This window comes from Bos indicus, chromosome 19 (assembly GCF_029378745.1).
Source record: "Bos indicus isolate NIAB-ARS_2022 breed Sahiwal x Tharparkar chromosome 19, NIAB-ARS_B.indTharparkar_mat_pri_1.0, whole genome shotgun sequence".
NCBI lineage: Eukaryota > Metazoa > Chordata > Mammalia > Artiodactyla > Bovidae > Bos > Bos indicus.
The window spans coordinates 57,375,745-57,394,150 of record NC_091778.1 but is presented as its reverse complement, the minus strand read 5'-3'; the positions used below and the strand labels follow the sequence as shown (position 1 = coordinate 57,394,150).

Sequence of the window (18,406 nt, the reverse complement as noted above, 5' to 3'; positions counted from 1 at the left end):
CGGGGTCCCGCGAGAACTTGCGCGCGCGGCCCCGCCCCGCCCCACCCCCGCGAGACTTCCCCCGGCGGAAAAGACCCAGAGCGCAAGCGCCCCACCCCCGCCAGGCCCCCGCAGGTAGACGGGGACGGGCCAGGGCGCAGGCGCCGGGCCGCCCCTCAGCAGGTGGCACCGGCCGGGCTCCACCCGCCGCGGTCTTTGTAACCCTTTCGGTGCCAGAGCGGGTAAATTAGCGCTCACTCGGAGAAATGACTGTCCTCCACGTCCTGATCGCTTCTTTTCCCCTTCCACCAAACCGAGGCAATTTGGCTGGGGTATGGGGGGAGGGCGGGGGAGGTGAGGAGGAAGGAATCTCCAGCGTGAAGAACTCCAAATAGAGGACCAGGTCTTGAGATATTTGAGAATTTGGTCCAAACAAATTCTCCAGTATGCTTGGGTTTCGCTGGTGGCTCAGCTGGTAAAGACTCCGCCCGCGATGCAGGAGACCAGGGTTCGATCCCTGGGTTGGGAAGATCTCCTGGGGAAGGGAAAAAGCTACTCATTCTAGTATTCTGGCCTGGAGAATTCCATGGACTACAGTCCATGGGGTCACAAAGATTCGGACACGACTGAGCGACTTTCACTTCACATCAAACTCTGCAGTATGAGATGAATTAACCTATTCGTTCATCCATTGAATCAAGTGCTTAATACATGCTAAGCACTGTGCGAACTATAGAAGATACAACAATGAACAGAAATCCTGGCCCTCAAGGAATTCAGGGTCTAGAGGAGTGGAAGAAAAAGAAACAGAAACAAATAATACCGCAAATACTGTTAGAATTATTTGGAGTAACGCTGAGGAAGCTAAAAAGATGGGAGAGAGGGGTTGCTACTTTGCCCATCTCAGAAAAGCTTTCTCAGAGAAGGTGATGACGGAGCCGAGTCTTGCAGGATGTGTAGGAGTTCGCCAGAGAAGCCAGGGTAAGGGCATTCCAGGCAAAGGGAACAGCATGCACGTACAAAGGAACGGAGGCGTGAGAGTCGTGTTCCCTGCAATGCTGAGGAGTTCAATTCATAACCGGGGAGTGGCAGAAGATGAGGCTTGGAGGAGTAACTCTTATTTTTCAGTTCCAAAAGCTCCTTGCAGTTAAAGGAGAGAACAGAGCATCCAATGGTAATGTGCTTCCTGGAAGCCAAAAAAATAGCTAGAGGTGAGAATAACCAAACGGCTGATCCTATAGAGAAAACAAGCCCACTGAAATGACGAGAATGAATTGTTCTTTCACTCAGTACTTGTTGAGCATCAGCTGCATGCCAGACACTGTGCAGAGTGATAGATGAACCTGACAAAGCCTCTGCTTTCAGCAGTTTGTCTTCTAGAAGAGAGTTGCCTAGTCTGCAAGACAAAACAGTTGGTCCTGAGGGCCACTGAACTACATACCGGACTGAGAGGAGGGAGCCAGTTACCTCGTGCTCAGGTAGTCAGGGAGGACTTGGTGTTTGAACTGCAACATGAAAGCAAGGAGGAAAGAGTGATGAAATCAGCCAATATTTCAGATTGACAAGAGTTTAGGATTTAGGGGGAGGAGTAATGAGAAGCAAGGCCAAGATGCACAGTTTAGGCTTCATTCCAATCCCAAAGAAAGGCAATGCCAAAGAATGCTCAAACTACCGCACAATTGCACTCATCTCACACGCTAGTAAAGTAATGCTTAAAATTCTTCAAGCCAGGCTTCAGCAATATGTGAACCGTGAACTTCCTGATGTTCAATCTGGTTTTAGAAAAGGAAGAGGAACCAGAGATCAAATTGCCAACATCTGCTGGATCATGAAAAAGCAAGAGAGTTCCAGAAAAGCATGTATTTCTGCTTTATTGACTATGTCAAAGCCTTTGACTGTGTGGATCACAATAAACTGTGGAAAATTCTGAAAGAGATGGGAATACCAGACCACCTGATCTGCCTCTTGAGAAATTTGTATGTAGGTCAGGAAGCAACAGTTAGAACTGAACATGAAACAACAGACTGGTTCCAAATAGGAAAAGGAGTACGTCAAGGCTGTATGTTGTCACCCTGTTTATTTAACTTATATGCAGAGTACATCATGAGAAACGCTGGACTGAAAGAAACACAAGCTGGAATCAAGATTGCCGGGAGAAATATCAATAACCTCAGCTATGCAGATGACACCAGCCTTATGGCAGAAAGTGAAGAGGAACTCAAAAGCCTCTTGATGAAAGTGAAAGTGGAGAGTAAAAAAGTTGGCTTAAAGCTCAACATTCAGAAAACGAAGATCATGGCATCCGGTCCCATCACTTCATGGGAAATAGATGGGGAAACAGTGGAAACAGTGTCAGACTTTATTTTTCTGGGCTCCAAAATCACTTCAGATGGTGACTGCAGCCATGAAATTAAACGACACTTACTCCTTGGAAGGAAAGTTATGACCAACCTAGATAGCATATTCAAAAGCAGAGACATTACTTTGCCAACAAAGGTTCATCTAGTCAAGGCTATGGTTTTTCCTGTGGTCATGTATGGATGTGAGAGTTGGACTGTGAAGAAGGCTGAGCGCCGAAGAATTGATGCCTTTGAACTGTGGTGCTGGAGAAGACTCTTGAGAGTCCCTTGGACTGCAAGGAGATCCAACCAGTCCATTCTGAAGGAGATCAGCCCTGGGATTTCTTTGGAAGGAATGATGCTAAAGCTGAAACTCCAGTACTTTGGCCACCTCATGCGAAGAGTTGACTCATTGGAAAAGACTCTGATACTGGGAGGGATTGGGGGCAGGAGGAGAAGGGGACGACAGAGGATGAGATGGCTGGGTGGCATCACTGACTCGATGGACGTGAGTCTGAGTGAACTCCGGGAGTTGGTGATGGACTGGGAGGCCTGGCGTGCTGCAATTCATGGGGTAGCAAAGAGTCAGACACAACTGAGCGACTGATCTGATCTGATCTGACAAGTAACAACCTCTCAGGTTTTTAAGCAGGAGATATCTGACACGGAAACAACAAGAGGTATCTATTTACCTCCTGACTTGTACTAAAGTCACAGTGTTTCTACTGTGTATAACATCCCCATTTCACAAACTGGGAATTTGAGGCTTAAAGAGGTTAGAAACTCACCCAAGGAAACCCAAATATAGTAGATCGGAGATTGGAACCTAGACCTGTCTTGTTGTAAAACCCATATTTTCCCCCTACTTTGAAACTGTTCTAGTATGGTGTCAGGAAAAAAAAAAAATAGAAATTAAAGGGAAGGACTCAGTTGCTGAGCAGAGAGGAGGAGGAAGTGAGGGAAGAGTTGCCTCTGTTTTGAGTGGTCAGAGAAATCTGCAAGTTAGAGGAGGAGCTGACTGGGCAGCAGATGGGGGTCATGGGGCTGACTTGGGGGCATATCCTGGGAAGGGGCAGGTAGAAAAATACTGATACCCTACCTGGGAAGGGTAGGGTTCATCATTCTGAGAAATATGCAGGTAGAAATAACAAGTACATTGTCCAAAAGCTCCATGCATTCATTCTTTCTGTGTACAATGTTAGCTGAGCCTCTGCTCTGGAGATAGCAAGATAATCTGTCACAGAGCTCACAGTCTGAAGGGAAAGACACACTGCTGAGAATATAACACTCCGGAGGGGCAGCTTTGAGACATAGAGCAGGGGACCTGATCTAGTCCAGGACCAGGGAAGACTGAGGCCAGAGGTTTCAACTCAGACTCTGGTTAGCCCGAGAGGAAAAGATTGCTCCAGGAGAGGGCACAGCATGTGCAAAGCCCAGACATTAAGAAAGAACTCCAGGAAGCCATTTACACTTGGGATGAAGAAGAGTGTGGCTCGTGGGTGAAGCGTCTGGAGAAGGGAATACCGGGACTTTCCAGAACTGCTAAAATCTAGGGATTGGAGGGACTTCCCTGGTAGTCCAATGGTTAGAACTCAGACCTTCCACTGCAGGGGGCGCAGGTTCGATCCTTGGTCAGGGAACTAAGATCCCACCTGCCGCTTGATTCTGTGGGATTCTGAAGCACTGGGTACACCTTGGTTATCTCTTCATCTTCACAATACATTCTCACTCTAGCTGCAGAGTGAGAAACCCATTGGAACTAAGTTGTTCATCATCTACAAGACAGTGGCCTAAGACCTGTGCAAGACCCTCACGGATCTGGTCCCTGCCTGCCAGCCTTACTGTCTCAGTCTCCAGCCAACATACGCTCTACCAATATTAAACCACTGTGGTTTCTGGAAGATGCCACGATGTTTTGAGTGTCTGTATCTTTGCATTTGCAGTTTCCTCTGCTCAGCTGGTCTTCTCCCCTTTCTTCAGGCCCCCAAGTCAGTTTTAGGGTTTCTTCCTCAAAAATCCCACTGGATCACCAATCTCACTGCAGCATAATGGTCTGTTCACTTCTCCACCCTCCCCATCCACCACCAAAGGCTCTGTAAGCTCCCAAACAGGACCACACCTTCTTCTCACATTTGTATTCCCAGTCCGAAGCACAGTGCATGGAATGAATTAATGGATGGATGGAAGGATGGATGAATAAATACCGGAGGTTGAGTGGAGATAAACATGTGGCTGCCTTTCTGGGCAATGTGATATTTGAAGTTCAGGAAGTGGGTGAGATCTCAGAAGAGACTAGATACTTAGCAGAACAGAACATATATATATGAGCTTCTTTTTAAAAATGATAAAACAGACTCCGATTATGTCTTTGCAAAAATGTATGCCTATGGACCAGGTTTGGAAGGGAACACTTTAAAATAATTTAAGTAATTGGGCTGAAATGAAGCAATTGTAGATGAGAAAAACAAAACAAAACTTCAACATTTGTTACACTGTCTCTTCGATTAAAAACCCCTCTCTGCCAACAGACTCAGAAATTTGAGAGAATGCTGTCCAAGATCATTCCACGCAGAGGCAGAAAAATCCACACTAGAGGCAGTAATAGGTAGAATATGTGTTTAATAACAAAAAGAAATCGGAACAAGAAGTGCAAGGCATACCCTGGTGTGAAAAGCTGTTGAAACTGTAGCAAAACTTGCTAATTACAAATTAGCCACATCAATCGCTTTGGAATGCACAAATTAATCACCAAAACGTCCCTCGTTTCAGTTGGGGGGTGGTTTGCGGTTATTTTTTTAGTCGTCGGAAACGATTTCTCATTTTGGTTTCTGTAAGTTGTCGTGCTGCCCCCTGCCGGTCATAAATGGACACTGCCCTGGCACTGCCTGAACCCTGGAAGCCCATTGCAGGCACTTCCTCTGAGCCCACTTTTATGAGTTTCTCTTAGTGGGAGAGATGGAAACAACCAGTGACAACCAAAATGGGTCATTGAAATTCTATTCCTACATGCTCCATTGATCTTGGAAGTTCTCATCTTAGAAATTCCTCTGTTCTAGTTGTGCCTTGGACGGCAAGGAGATCAAACCAGTCAATCCTAAAGAAAATCAGTCCTGAATGTTCATTAGAAAGACTGGTGCTGAAGCTGAAGCTCCAGTACTTTGTACTTTGACCACCTGATGGAAAGAGCTGACTCATTAGAAAAGACCCTGATGCTGGGAAAGATTGAAGGCAGGGGAAGGGGGTAACAGAGGATGAGATGGTTGGATGGCATCACCGACTCAATGGACATGAGTCTGAGCAAGCTCCAGGAGATGGTGAAGGACAGGGAAGCCTGGCGTGCTGCAGTCCATGGGGTTGCAAAGAGTCGGACATGACTGAGCAACCGAACAACAGCAGCTGTGAGCCAAGGCTGCATACACTCTTCTCGGGCTTGGAGGGTGGCCTCTGATGTTGAGCCTACCACTGGGACCCCAAGTCCTGTCCCTTCCCTTCCTCAGTCTCCTGACTTCATGTCTATCACCCTATCTGGTCCAAACACTACCATCCTCCCTGATGGACTGACCAATCATCTTACCCCTCCCAAGTCGCTATCTACACTGCAGCCAGAATTAACTCTCTGAAATACAAATTGAATCAGGTGGTCACAGGACAGGTACTTAGCTTGCCCCAAATGGCCCTCTTGGCTGGCCCCTGCCAACAACTCTGGCCTCAGCCCTTTCAACTTTTCTATCTTTTCTCTTCTGGATGACTTGCAGCTTCCTGAATGACCCTACAATTCTCTTACCTCCAAGGTTTTGGCATACTGCTCCTTTGGGCTGGAATGTCTCCTCTCCATGCCTTCCCTGCCATCACCCGGCTCCTGTCTGTCTTCCTAATCTCAGCTCAGGGCCACCTCCACCAGGGAGCCTCCCATGAAGCTCTGGTCCCTCCAGTTGGTTCTGATAGCGCCCTTGCAACTCCGTCATTCCTATTTTGCATAAGACCATATATGAGCCATCTATTGATTCTTGTCCTTTTCCCCTTTAGGCCAGAGTTCCTGATGTCTGTGTGGAGAAAAATATTGTCTGCCTTACCAGTAAACAAAGGCTATTGCAGCCATCAAAGCCGCACAATACAGTGCGCCAAAGGGTGAGCCCTGAGGGACTCAGGATGGAGACAAAGGGGCTGCCAAACCCTCAGTGGCTGCAGTCACCCCCAACTTCAGGGCACCTTGAGGGCATTTAGGAAGGAGATAAGCAGGATACTGACCCCAGAGAGCTGAGGTGCATTTCAAAGAAATGATTTCAGTTAGCGCAGACTCTTGCATCTTCCCATTCATAGAAAAGCGCTGAATTCCTTAATGGGAGATATCTGGTTTTCTTTAATTAACAGGAATCTTTCTGATGTTCTAAACACCTGGTCTTTGCTGAAAAAACTCCTATATATCCTGGCTGCCTGCTTGCCTCTTTGGAGCTGAGTCCTGTATTCTGCCTCTAGATCAAATAGCAAGTTTTTAAAATGGACGAAGTGTTAGTTGCTCAGCTGAATCTAACTCTTTACAACCCCATGGACTATAGCCCACCAGGCTCCTCTGTCCATGGAATTCTCCAGGCAAGAAGACTGGAGCGGGTTGCCATTCCCTTCTCCAGGTGATCTTCCCCACCCAGGGATCGAACCCAGGTTTCCTGCATTGCAGGCAGTTTGCCTACTGTCTGAGCCACCAGGGAAGCCCTAAAATTGAGAAAAGGGCCAACAATTCTTCTCTAACATTAGCAGTGCTCACATTTTAATACACAAGAGAATTGCTTGGAGACGTTTAAAATGTAAGTTCCAGTGACCCAGAGATAGTCAACTCCTTAGGTCTGGGAAGGGCTCAGAAATATGCATTTTAAATAAGCAGCTGCAGGTATATTCTTAGGCTGGTCATCTTTGGAGCAGACTTTGAGAGAAACAATGCTTACTGAGTAATTGAGCCACGGAGATTCAGGGATTTTCCTACCCCAGTATCCTAGATTACAGGAATCAGGATGTGAGTTGCCATGGGCAGGAGAGAACTTGGGACTCTTCCCCCAGAGCTCTCCCCTGGGTCTTAAGCTGCCTGAGGCTGTGAAATGCCAGTAAAGCCCATGGGTGTGGTCAAGGTCTTGGGCGGGTAGCACTTCTTAGCACCACATTGTAAACAAATTAAAAATAAAAGCCCAGATAAGCAAATGGACTCTGATCCTCAGAGCTCTCCGTTGGATACCAGAGTCAAATTCAAGGAGGCTGGCCCTTCTCTGTCCCTTCTGTTTCAGTTTCCACCTGACTCTTTCATTAGAATACATTCTGTTCATTAAGGACAGGAAGTCAATTCCACTTTGGCCTGAGCTAAATTGCAAGTGATGTATCCAAAGGGTGGAAATTTCCCCACTGTTCCTACACCTGCGAGAAAGACATATTAGCAATTTTAATACTAAGAAGTTCCTCTGATGTTGGTTTTAATTATATATCTGAAAAATAAATATTCTAACATAGGAGACTCTTCCTCTTCTTCTCCCTTAACTTTTCCCATTTCAAAAAATTTATTTGCGCCTCTGATGTCTTTTTGCTTTTTAATCTTTTTTTATTTTTGCAAACTAAGTTTTGATTAGACAAGTTACCTGCACTTCCTTATACCCCATTGTCCCTTTTCCCGCCTCGGTTCTTTTGCTAATCTCCTCCCCTAGACTCGCACCCCACCAGCTACAGAGAATGTTCTTGTCGTTGTCACCCACAATCTCCATCCATACAACAGACAAGTATTACACGAACTCATCCTCCCATGAAATGTGAAAATACTGTATTTAAGATTCTGACAGGGGGACTTCCCTGGTGGCCCAGTGACTGGGGCTCTGTACTCCCAGTCCAGAGAGCCTGGGTTCGTTCCCTGGTCAGGGAAGTGGATCCCACATGCCGCAACTAAAGACCACCCCCTGCCACAGCTAAGATTGTCGCAGCTAGGACCTGACACAGCCAAATGAGGAAATACTTATTTTTAAAAAATTGTAAACTTAAAAAAAAAAAAGACTAGCTGGCAGGGGCTGAGCACTAATTCGAGGCCAGGAAATGTCTAAGCCCTTGTGTACGTTATTTGATTTAGTCCCCACAATAACCAGACATGGTAGATATTACGACTATGCCCATTTTATGGATGGGGAAATTAAGGGTTTCCATGTGGAGGGGATAGTCAGCTGTGTCCAATATTGCTGTAGAGGATGGGCAAGGTGAAGATGGAGACTCAACTATTGAATTTGGAGAGATGGAGACTGTGGGTGACATTGATAAGAACATTTTCAATAATTGGTGGGGTGAGAGTCTGGGGGAGGAGATTAGAGAAAGAATTGGGGGGAAAGAGGGATGATGGGGTGTAAGGAAGTGCAGGCAGCAACTACAGGTAACTCTGTGAGAGTTTTGCTATGTAGCAGAGCAAAGAGTAGGAGAAGGCAATGCCACCCCACTCCAGTACTCTTGCCTGGAAAATCCCATGGACGGAGGAGCCTGGGAGGCTGCAGTCCATGGGGTTGCTAAGAGTCGGACACGACTGAGCCACCTCACTTTCACTTTTCACTTGCATGCATTGGAGAAGGAAATGGCAACCCACTCCAGTGTTCTTGCCTGGAGAATCCCTGGGGCGGGGGAGCCTGGTGGGCTGCCGTCTATGGGGTCGCACAGAGTCAGACACGACTGAAGTGACTTAGCAGCAGCAGCAGCAGAGCAAAGAGTAGAATTTGGGGAACCTTCTACCCTGTTGGTAGGAATGTAAATTGGTGTGGCCACTATGGAAAACAGTATGGAGGTTCCTCAAAAAGCTAAAAATAGGGTTGCCATATGATCCAGCAAGCCCACTCTTGGGATTATATATCCAGAGAAAACCATAATTCAAAAAGACACATGGATTCCTTTATTCATAGCAACACTATTTACAATAGACAAAGCATGGAAACAGCCTAAATGTCCATTGACAGATGAATGGATAAAGAAGATGTGGTACATGCATACAATATACCATATGATATATTCAGTACAAGGACTGATGTTAAAGCTGAGGCTCCAATTCTTTGGCCACCTGATGCGAACAGCTGACTCATTGGAAAAGACTCTGTGGTACAAATGTACATATATATACATATACACGTGCATGTAAGTCGCTTCAGTTCCGTCTGACTCTGCAATCTTATGGACTGTAGCCCACCAGGCTTCTCTGTCCATGGGATTCTCCAGGCAAGAATACTAGAGTGGGTTGCCATGCCCTCCTCCAGGGGATCTTCCTGACCCAGGAAGGTCAGGAAGTGTCTCTTACATCTCCTGCATTGGTAGGAGGGTTCTTTACCCATGAGCCACCTGGAAAGACTATACATATATACACACACACATATACACACACATACATATAATTTAATCAATTTGCTGTATAGCAGAAATTAACAGAACATTGTAAATCATTTATACTTCAATAAAATACATCTTTTAAAAACTGAGTGGGATTTGGATGGCCAAGAAAGGGATTTTAAATATGGGACCTATTAGGGCATGTGTGCTGAAGGGAATTATCTAGTAGAGAGGGAAACTTTAGGACAGGGAGAGAGAAGGGAATTGAGGAGCAAAGTCCTTGCAATTCATCCATTTTCGTGGACAGGCAGCCTCGTAAGTGAAAACAGATGCAGGTCGGTGGGTGGCAGCAGAGGCGGGAAGAGGCAACCTTTATACTGATGGCTTCTCTTCTCTCAGTTAGATGCGTGAGGTCACTACCCGAGTGCAAGAGGTTTGTTTGGATTAGAAGGCATGACACTGAACTTTTGGACTGTGGGGGTTCAAGAGAATTTAGGAAACACTGCGGGTGGTGCTAAGATCGCACTCAGATTTACGATTGTTAACGTAAAAGAGGCCACTCCACCTGGTTGCCTGTTTTAACCAGTTCCATTCAGCTGCCTGGTTGCAGACACAGGGCAGGTGAAGAGCCTGATTTTGCCAGATTGCGATTTGCCAGACCAATACCACCAAAGGGGTATTGGGTGTTGAGGGTGCATGCAAGGTACCAGATAAAGTGGAGGGCTTGCAGTCTAAGCCAGGCAACAAAGAAAGGGGGAAAGGGAGTGTGTTTGTAGGGGACAGAGTTCAGTTTGGAAAGATAAGAAAGTTCTGGAGATGGATGGTGATGATGATGTTTGCACAAAGATATGAATGTCCTTAATGCTACTGAACTGTACATTTTAAATGGTTAAAAATGATAAATTTTATGCTATGGATATGTTACCACAATAAAAATTTTTTTTAATGTTGAATATCCCTAAAAGTCCAGTGGTTAGGACTTGGCACTTACACTGCCGTGGCCAGGGTTCCACTCCTGATTGAAAAACTAAGATTCTGTAAGCTGTGTGGTGCAGCAAAAAAAAAGTACTATCTTGATCAGTCAGTTCAGTTCAGTGGCTCAGTTGTGTCTGATTCTTTGTGACTGCGTGGACCGCGGCGCGCCAGGCTTCCCCGTCCATTACCAGCTCCCAGAGCTTGCTCAAACTCATGTCCATTGAGTGGGTGATGCCATCCAACCATCTCATCCTCTGTCATCCCCTTCTCCTCCTGCCTTCAATCCTTCCCAGCATCAGGGTCTTTTCCAATGAGTCAGTTCTTCGCATCAGGTGGCCAAAGTATGGGAGTTTCAGCTTCAACATCAGTCCTTCCAATGAACACCCAGGACTGATTTCCTTTAGGATGAACTGGTTGGATCTCCTTTCAGTCCAAGGGACTCTCAAGAGTCTTTTTCAACACCACAGTTCAAAAGCATTGATTCTTCGGCACTCAACTTTCTTTATAGTCCAACTCTCACATCCATACATGACTACTGGAAAAACCATAGTTTTGACTAGATGGATCTTTGTTAGCAAAGTAATGTCTCTGCTTTTTAATATGCTGTCTAGGTTGGTCATAACTTTTCTTCCAAGGAGCAAGCGTCTTTTCATTTCATGGCTGCAGTCACCATCTACAGTGATATTGGAGTCCCCCCCAAATAAAGTCTGTCACTGTTTCCATTGTTTCCTCATCTATTTGCCACGGAGTGATGGGACCAGATGCCATGATCTTAGTTTTCTGAATGTTGAGTTTTAAGCCAACTTCACTCTCCTCTTTCACTTTCTGCCATAAGGGTGGTGTCATCTGCATATCTGAGGTTATTGATATTTCTCCTGGCAATCTTGATTCCAGCTTGTGCTTCCTCCAGCCCAGCATTTCTCATGATGTACTCTGCATAGAAGTTAAATAAGCAGGATGACAATATACAGCCTTGACGTACTTCTTTTCCTATTTGGAACCAGTCTGTTGTTCCATGTCCAGTTCTAACTGTTGCTTCCTGACCTGCATACGGATTTCTCAGGAGGCCGGTCAGGTGGTCTGGGTAGTCCCATCTCTTTAACAGTGACTTTCACTCATCACTATACGGTGAGAGAGGTGCTTCCAGCAGTCTTTCTCCGATAGGTGCGATCACCTGTTGGCACTGTTGGCAACAATTTCCTCCTTGAGGAAAAAAATAGGGAAAATAGGGGCTTCCCTGGTGGTCCAGTGGCTGGGACTCTGCTCTTCCACTGCAGGGAGTGCCGATTCGATCCCTGATTGGGGGACTAAGATCCTCCACGCCACATGGCATGGCAAAAAATAAAAATATATTTTAAAAATGAGGAAAATAATACCTCACCAAACAGTTGTGGTGAAAATGAAACAAAATAAGATAATGCGTCATCAAAGTGATGCAAAATGTTTCTGAGTCATAAACTCTTAGACACACATCTAGTTTTCCCTGTGTGCATTTTAGCGATCTCATATGGATGCACTTCCCGTCGTTATAAAAAACACATCAGGCCTTATCTCTCAGCTATTTTTTCCTGAGTGGACACACTTATACTCCCGACCCTCAGATGATCTCAACACATGTTGTAGATGATCACCATTATTTTTCCTATAGAGTCTTAAGGTCCCTCCAGAGAGAAAATGTTCACGGCCACTCTGTGACCAGGCAGATTGCACCCCTGGCAGGTGGACAGGTGTCTCATTCCAACACAAGGCAATTACTGCCACAGCCAGGAGGTTGGGCACATCTCAACATATTCAGAGTTTTCATGTTTTACTTAAACAGAGTTGTTGTTTAGTCACTCAGTCATGTCCAGCTCTTCTAAGACGCCATGGACTGTAGCCCACCAAGGTCCTCTGTCCATGAGATTTTCCAGGCAAGAATCCTGGAGTGGGTTGCCATTTCCTTCTCCAGGGGATCTTCCCCACCCAGGGATCGAACCTGCGTCTCCTGCATTGCAGGCGGATTCTTTACCACTGAGCCACCAGGGAAGCCCTATGTGAAAGCATTCATCATGGTTTTGATTAGCAAGTGGAATGACTTGCTCATGTTGTCAGCCCTACTTGTCATCATCAACCACAGGGCAGTTAGTGAGGGAAAGAACCAAGAGGCTTCTGTTGCCACAAAGGAGTCCAACATTTCTAGGGTGATTTTTCCATAGGCTGGAAAACTGGGCGACTCCCCGTGGTCACCACTAGAGGTCACTCTAGGGAAAGCTCTACCTTGAGGTTGCAGAACTCACCGCAAAGGAATGCTGGCGTTTGGCTCCAAAAATGGATTCGACCTCGCTTCTGTTGGGACTCGCTGCTCCCGAGTGCCAGGAAATGTTTGCCAGGTCCCAACGATGAACCGTGGAGGAAATATCCAGTTGCGCCCTTTGCAATGGAAACCCCAATTCCCTGGAACCCGAACAGAAACCAAGAAGGAACAAGACTACCCACCCCCTCGCTCTCCCTAACCCCTAAATCTTTAACCACACGTTTCAATTCTTTGTGGTTACCGGAGAACACAAGTCATATTTCCCGGTTTACTGAATAAACCCCAACGCTGCATTTCCCCTGCCTTCTCCTGTGAAGCATGTTTCGTCTCTGCTAGCCTAATCTTTTGGTTTTATGACCAAAGTGCAGAGTGTTATGGATTTTATTCTCGCTTTCTCAAACTTTTTCAGATTCCAGTAGCTCAGCAGCCAGGTTTCTGGTGTCCTCCCATCTGGCGAGGATCCTCAGTGTCTGAACATTTTGTCTTTGGAGCCTCAGTGAAATAATGTGTGGAGTGTGTTTAAGTCAGAGCCTAGTCCTCAGTAAGCTCTTAAGAAAAGTGAGCTTGTGATAATTATTACTGTTGTTACGGGACTTGGACTATGACATTAAGATAATTGTCAAGACTAAGGGAAACAAGACTGATTGCAGGAACTCAGTGGCATCTCAAGGCCCCTCCCAAGGTGGCCAGACAACTTAAACCAGATTGTCTCTGAGAACAATCCTCTTGGGCAGTTTGGCTACAGATGCCCTTTATTGCCTGTGTTTTATATGACCATATAGCTGAGGGTTTAACTGGCAGCTGGCAGAATGTCAACTGCATTACTCCTTTAACCCTTGTTGTTGTTGCTAAGTTGTGTCCGACTCCTTGCAATCCCATGGAGTGTAGCATTCCAGGCTCCTCTGTCCTCCACTATCTTCTGGAGTTCACTCAGATTCATGTCCATTAAGTCAGTGGTGCTAACCATCTCATCCTCTGTCATCCCCTTCTCCTTTTGCCTTCAATGTTTTCCAACATCAGAGTCTTTTCCAGTGAGTTGACCCTTTGCATTAAGTGGCCAAAGTATTGAAGCTTCAGTTTTAGCAACCGTCCTTCCAATAAATATTCAGGGTTGATTTCCTTTAGGATTGACTGGTTTGATCTCCTTGCAGTCCAAGGGATTCTCAAGAGTCTTCTCCAGCACTGTAATTCAAAAACATCAATTCTTCAGTGTTCAGCCTTCTTTATGGTCCAACTCTCACATCTGTACATGACTACTGGAAAAACTATAGCTTTGACTCTACAGACCTGTGTCGGCAAAGTGATGAACCCTTTTTGTTAATAGCAATACAGTTAGAAAGAGAATGAACTTGTCCTGAGTTCCAGCTATGTTTCAGGGCTCTGTGTTAGGCACTTGGCTCAATTTATGTCATCTAATTAAACTTCAGGGTCCTGAGTCATAATAATGGAAGGATATTGTGGGAAATAGTCAGTAATATATCTTTACTTGCTTGCTTTCCTTATTTTTAATAGATTTTTCTGATGTGGACCATTTTACAAGTCTTTATTGAATGTGTTACAATATAGTTTTGTTTCATGTTTTGGTTTTTTTGGCTGCAAGGCGTGTGGGATCTCAGCACTGACCCCACCCCTTGCCCCCCCCAAGCAGGGATTGAACCCACATCCCTTGTATTGAAAGGCAGAGCCTTAACCGCTGAACTACCAGGGGAGTTCCTCTTTTTTTTAAAAAAAAATTATCTCTATTTTTGGCCATGCGACTTTCAGGATCTTAGTTCCCCCACCAGATTTTAACCCTGGGCCCTTAGCAGTGAAAGCACCAAGTCTTAACCATTGGATCGCCAGGGAATTCTCAAGTCTACCTGCTTGCTTCCTACAGCTTGTTTTATTTGAAAACAGGATAGGATGGCTTATACATCAGTTATAATGCTTTTTACTTTTCAAACTCTTCCTTTTCCTCCTCCTTCTTCCACTTCTTTTTTGTCTATCTGAGTGTTTCATGAGACTTTACCCGGTCACAAAACCCCGGGAAGTTTACTCAGGCTATCTCTGTTCTGCTGCTTCTGAGTTCCAAAATAATAAAGTGGCTTGTTTCACAGTCTTCCCAGAAGCCTTTTTAGGTCTAGGAATCAAACTCCATCCTTCAGTCTTTGGCTCGGCTCAAGAAATCAAATCTCCACCCTCTCCCAAATTAATGTGAGCATTTGAGCTTTAGGAAAATTAAATCTCTACAAGCATCATCATGAGTTCAGAGCAATATAAATACCAGGGCTGCCTACAGACCAGAAGAGAGTGTCATCTTCACTCCCTCTGAGATTTAGGAATGTCAGATGGGCAAAACCTTCTGCTTTATATAGCTGAGCTTATAGACGTGCTAGCCTGAGACGAACGAGGCAAGCAGCTCCAAAGTTTTGAAGGATGCATGGAGAGAGAAAAGTGGAGTAAAAGATGCTGTCAGAGGTCTTTCTTGATATTTTGAACCGAGAAAGTTCTGGCCTGGATTGGAGGCCGAGAAAAGAGAGCCCACAGTCACAGGAGTAAATGAGGGGTTAGAAATTGAATGTAAATGGAAGATGAAAGAACTTGGATGGGCTTTCATTTAATATGTTTTTAAAATATTTATTTATTTGGCTGCGCTGGGTCTTAATTGTGGCACTCGGGATCTTCGTTGCATCATGCAGGATCTTTCATTGCAGCAGCTGCTGCTGCTGCTAAGTCGCTTCAGTCGTGTCCGACCCTGTGCGACCCCATAGACGGCAGCCCACCAGGCTCCCCCGCCCCTGGGATTCTCCAGGCAAGAACACTGGAGTGGGTTGCCATTTCCTTCTCCAATGCATGAGAGTGAAAAGTGAAAGTGAAGTCGCTCAAGTCGTGTCCGACTCTAGCGACCCCATGGACTGCAGCCTCCCAGGCTCCTCCGTCCATGGGATTTTCCAGGCAAGAGCACTGGAGTGGGGTGCCATCGCCTTCTCCTTAGTTGTAGCAAGTGGGATCTATTTCCCTGATCAGGGATAGAACCTGGGCCCCCTGCACTGGGAATGTGGAGTCTCAGCCACTGAACCACCAGGGAAGTCCCTCAGTTAGTATTAAAGGGACAAAGGCTAATGAGTGTCTCAAGTACACGGAAGATGATCACCACTATTTTCCTTAATGACTGAATGCCGGATAAATTCCAGCTTGGTGAATTCAGATTAGATCCAAGTGAAAACTTTCTGATGTAAACTTAAGTACTGGAATGGGTTACCGAGGTCACAAAATCTTTCGGTTTGGTGATTCAGTACCCTTTTGATTGACAGAAGATTGGCGGCAAGTGGGTGACCTCTCTTGGCTCCATATTTATGCACGGTTACTGTGTTAACAGTAGAGTAACAAATAGCCCTGTTTATCTACTAAACAGGTGCGTCCTGGGACTTGAGCAGGTTTAAATTTCCCCAGTGGATCCTGGATAAATATATATGTATTTTACAGAATAGAAACTGGACTCCAGGAGGCCAGTGGGGAGAATGCAGGAAGGGACCCTTGGCTTCTGATCATTGTCTCCTCTAACCTGTCCTCCGGCCCCTCCAGCAGCTGAAGGCAAAACTATGTGACCCAGAGTATCCCTGTCCGGGAGGAGAGCAGAGGCCCTAAACCCTCGGGGAATGTTGGCAATGCGGGCTTGGCACACGGGGAATGTGGGGAATGAGTCCACAGTCCAGAGTTCAGATCTCACAGTTTGACTTTGCCCCGCCCTGACAGCGTCTGCCTCATATGAGGGGCTCTGCGTGGGGAGCTGTGAATCCTGCTTCTGAATCATATTGCTTTTCTGAGCCTGTGGGTCTTATTATAGCTAAGAAGACTTCACCCAGTCTGGCTCAGGCCGCAGAGAACTAAATATGCTTTCAAAATACTCCCTCCACTTGGGGTCCAACACGAACACACAGGCAGCTGTCTTTACTACCTCAGTGTCTTCTGCCCTTCAAAACTCATTTCCCTCTGAAGTTGATTTAAAAAAAAAATGGAAGTATAGTTGATTTACGATGGTCTGTTAGTTTCAGGTGTAGAACAAAATGATTCATTTATATATATATATATACACATATTCTTTTTTGGATTCTTTTCCCTTACAGATAATTACAAGATATTGAGTACAGTTCCCTGTGCTATACAGTAGGTCCTTGTTAGTTACCTTTTTGTTTTTGGCATGTGAGATCTTAGTTCCCTGACCAGGGATTGAACCTACTTCTCATTGGAAGTGTGGAGTCTTAAGCGCTGGTCTGCCAGGGAAGTCCTATTTTATTTTTAGTAGTAGGTATCTGTTAATTCCAAACTCCTAATTTATCTCTTTCCCCTTTGGCAACCATAACTTTGATTTCTAAGTCTGTGAGTCTATTTCAAACAAATTTTTTCAGTATTGAAAATTTCTGGGAAGATACTCAGGAAACTAGCATATTAGTTGCCCCACAGAGGGGAACTGTGAGATGAGGGGTGGGAGGAAGACCTATTTTTCACCCTTCTTTGTTTCTTTTGAATTATCCGTGTGCATGAATAGGTATATTCCAAAATAAATATGATAATTTTTTTAACAAAAGGTTTATAAAACTCTGTGTGGAATTTCACTTAACTCCTTTTTTATTTTCTTTTTTAAAAAAAAAGTTATTTATTTTTAATTGAAGGATAATTGCTTTACAATATTATGCTGGTTTCTGCCATAATGCATGGATCAGCCATAGGTATACATACATACACCCCCTCCCTCTCACATCTCACCCCTTCCCACTTCTCCAGATTGTTCCAGAACCCCAGGTTGAGTTTCCTGAGTCATACAGAAATTCAAAACTATGGAACACTTTACAAATTTGCATGTCATCCTTGCACAGGGGCCGTGCTAATATTCTCTGCATTGTTCCAATTTTAGGATGTGTGCTGCCAAAGCACACCACTTAACTCCTTTTCTTCCAAGTCAGATTTTTCCCTCCATCTTACTCAGCTCCCCATTTCACAAGGACTGCATCTGCCTTTGACTAAACACTCACCGTGGCCTAGGCGTTGGGCTCAGCATCTTCTGTTCATTATCTCACTTTCTGGTTGGGATTCCTTGCTCTCACTGCCAAGGGCCCAGGTTCAATCCCTGGTGGGGGAACTAAAATCCCACAAGCTGCATGGCATGACCAACCAACCAAACAAAGGCACAAGTCAGTGAGAAGTTTCTCTAGTTACCCAAATTCTACAGGTGAAGAAACTGAGGCTTCGAGAGAGAGGTCCCATAGCTGGTAAGTATCAGGTCTGCTATTCAAACATGGGTTTAATTGACTGGGCCCCAGTAAGAATCTGCCTGGAATGTGGGAGACACGGGGTTCGATCCCTGGGTCAGGAAGATCCCCTGGGGAAGGGAATGGCAACCCACTCCAGGATTCTTGCCTGGAGAATTCCATGGACAGAGGAGCCTGGCAGGCTACAGTTTATGGGGTCCCGAAGAGTCGGACACGACTGAGTGACTAACATTTTCACTTGTTTT

General features: G+C 45.5%; 1 non-coding gene across 1 annotated transcript; it reads right to left on the bottom strand.

Annotated features, from left to right (window-relative positions):
• Positions 1-17,723: 17,723 nt before the first annotated feature.
• On the bottom strand, positions 17,724-17,826 carry LOC139177806 (U6 spliceosomal RNA). Its single transcript, XR_011562274.1, has one exon. It is a non-coding gene; the product is annotated as a U6 spliceosomal RNA (small nuclear RNA).
• Positions 17,827-18,406: the final 580 nt, after the last annotated feature.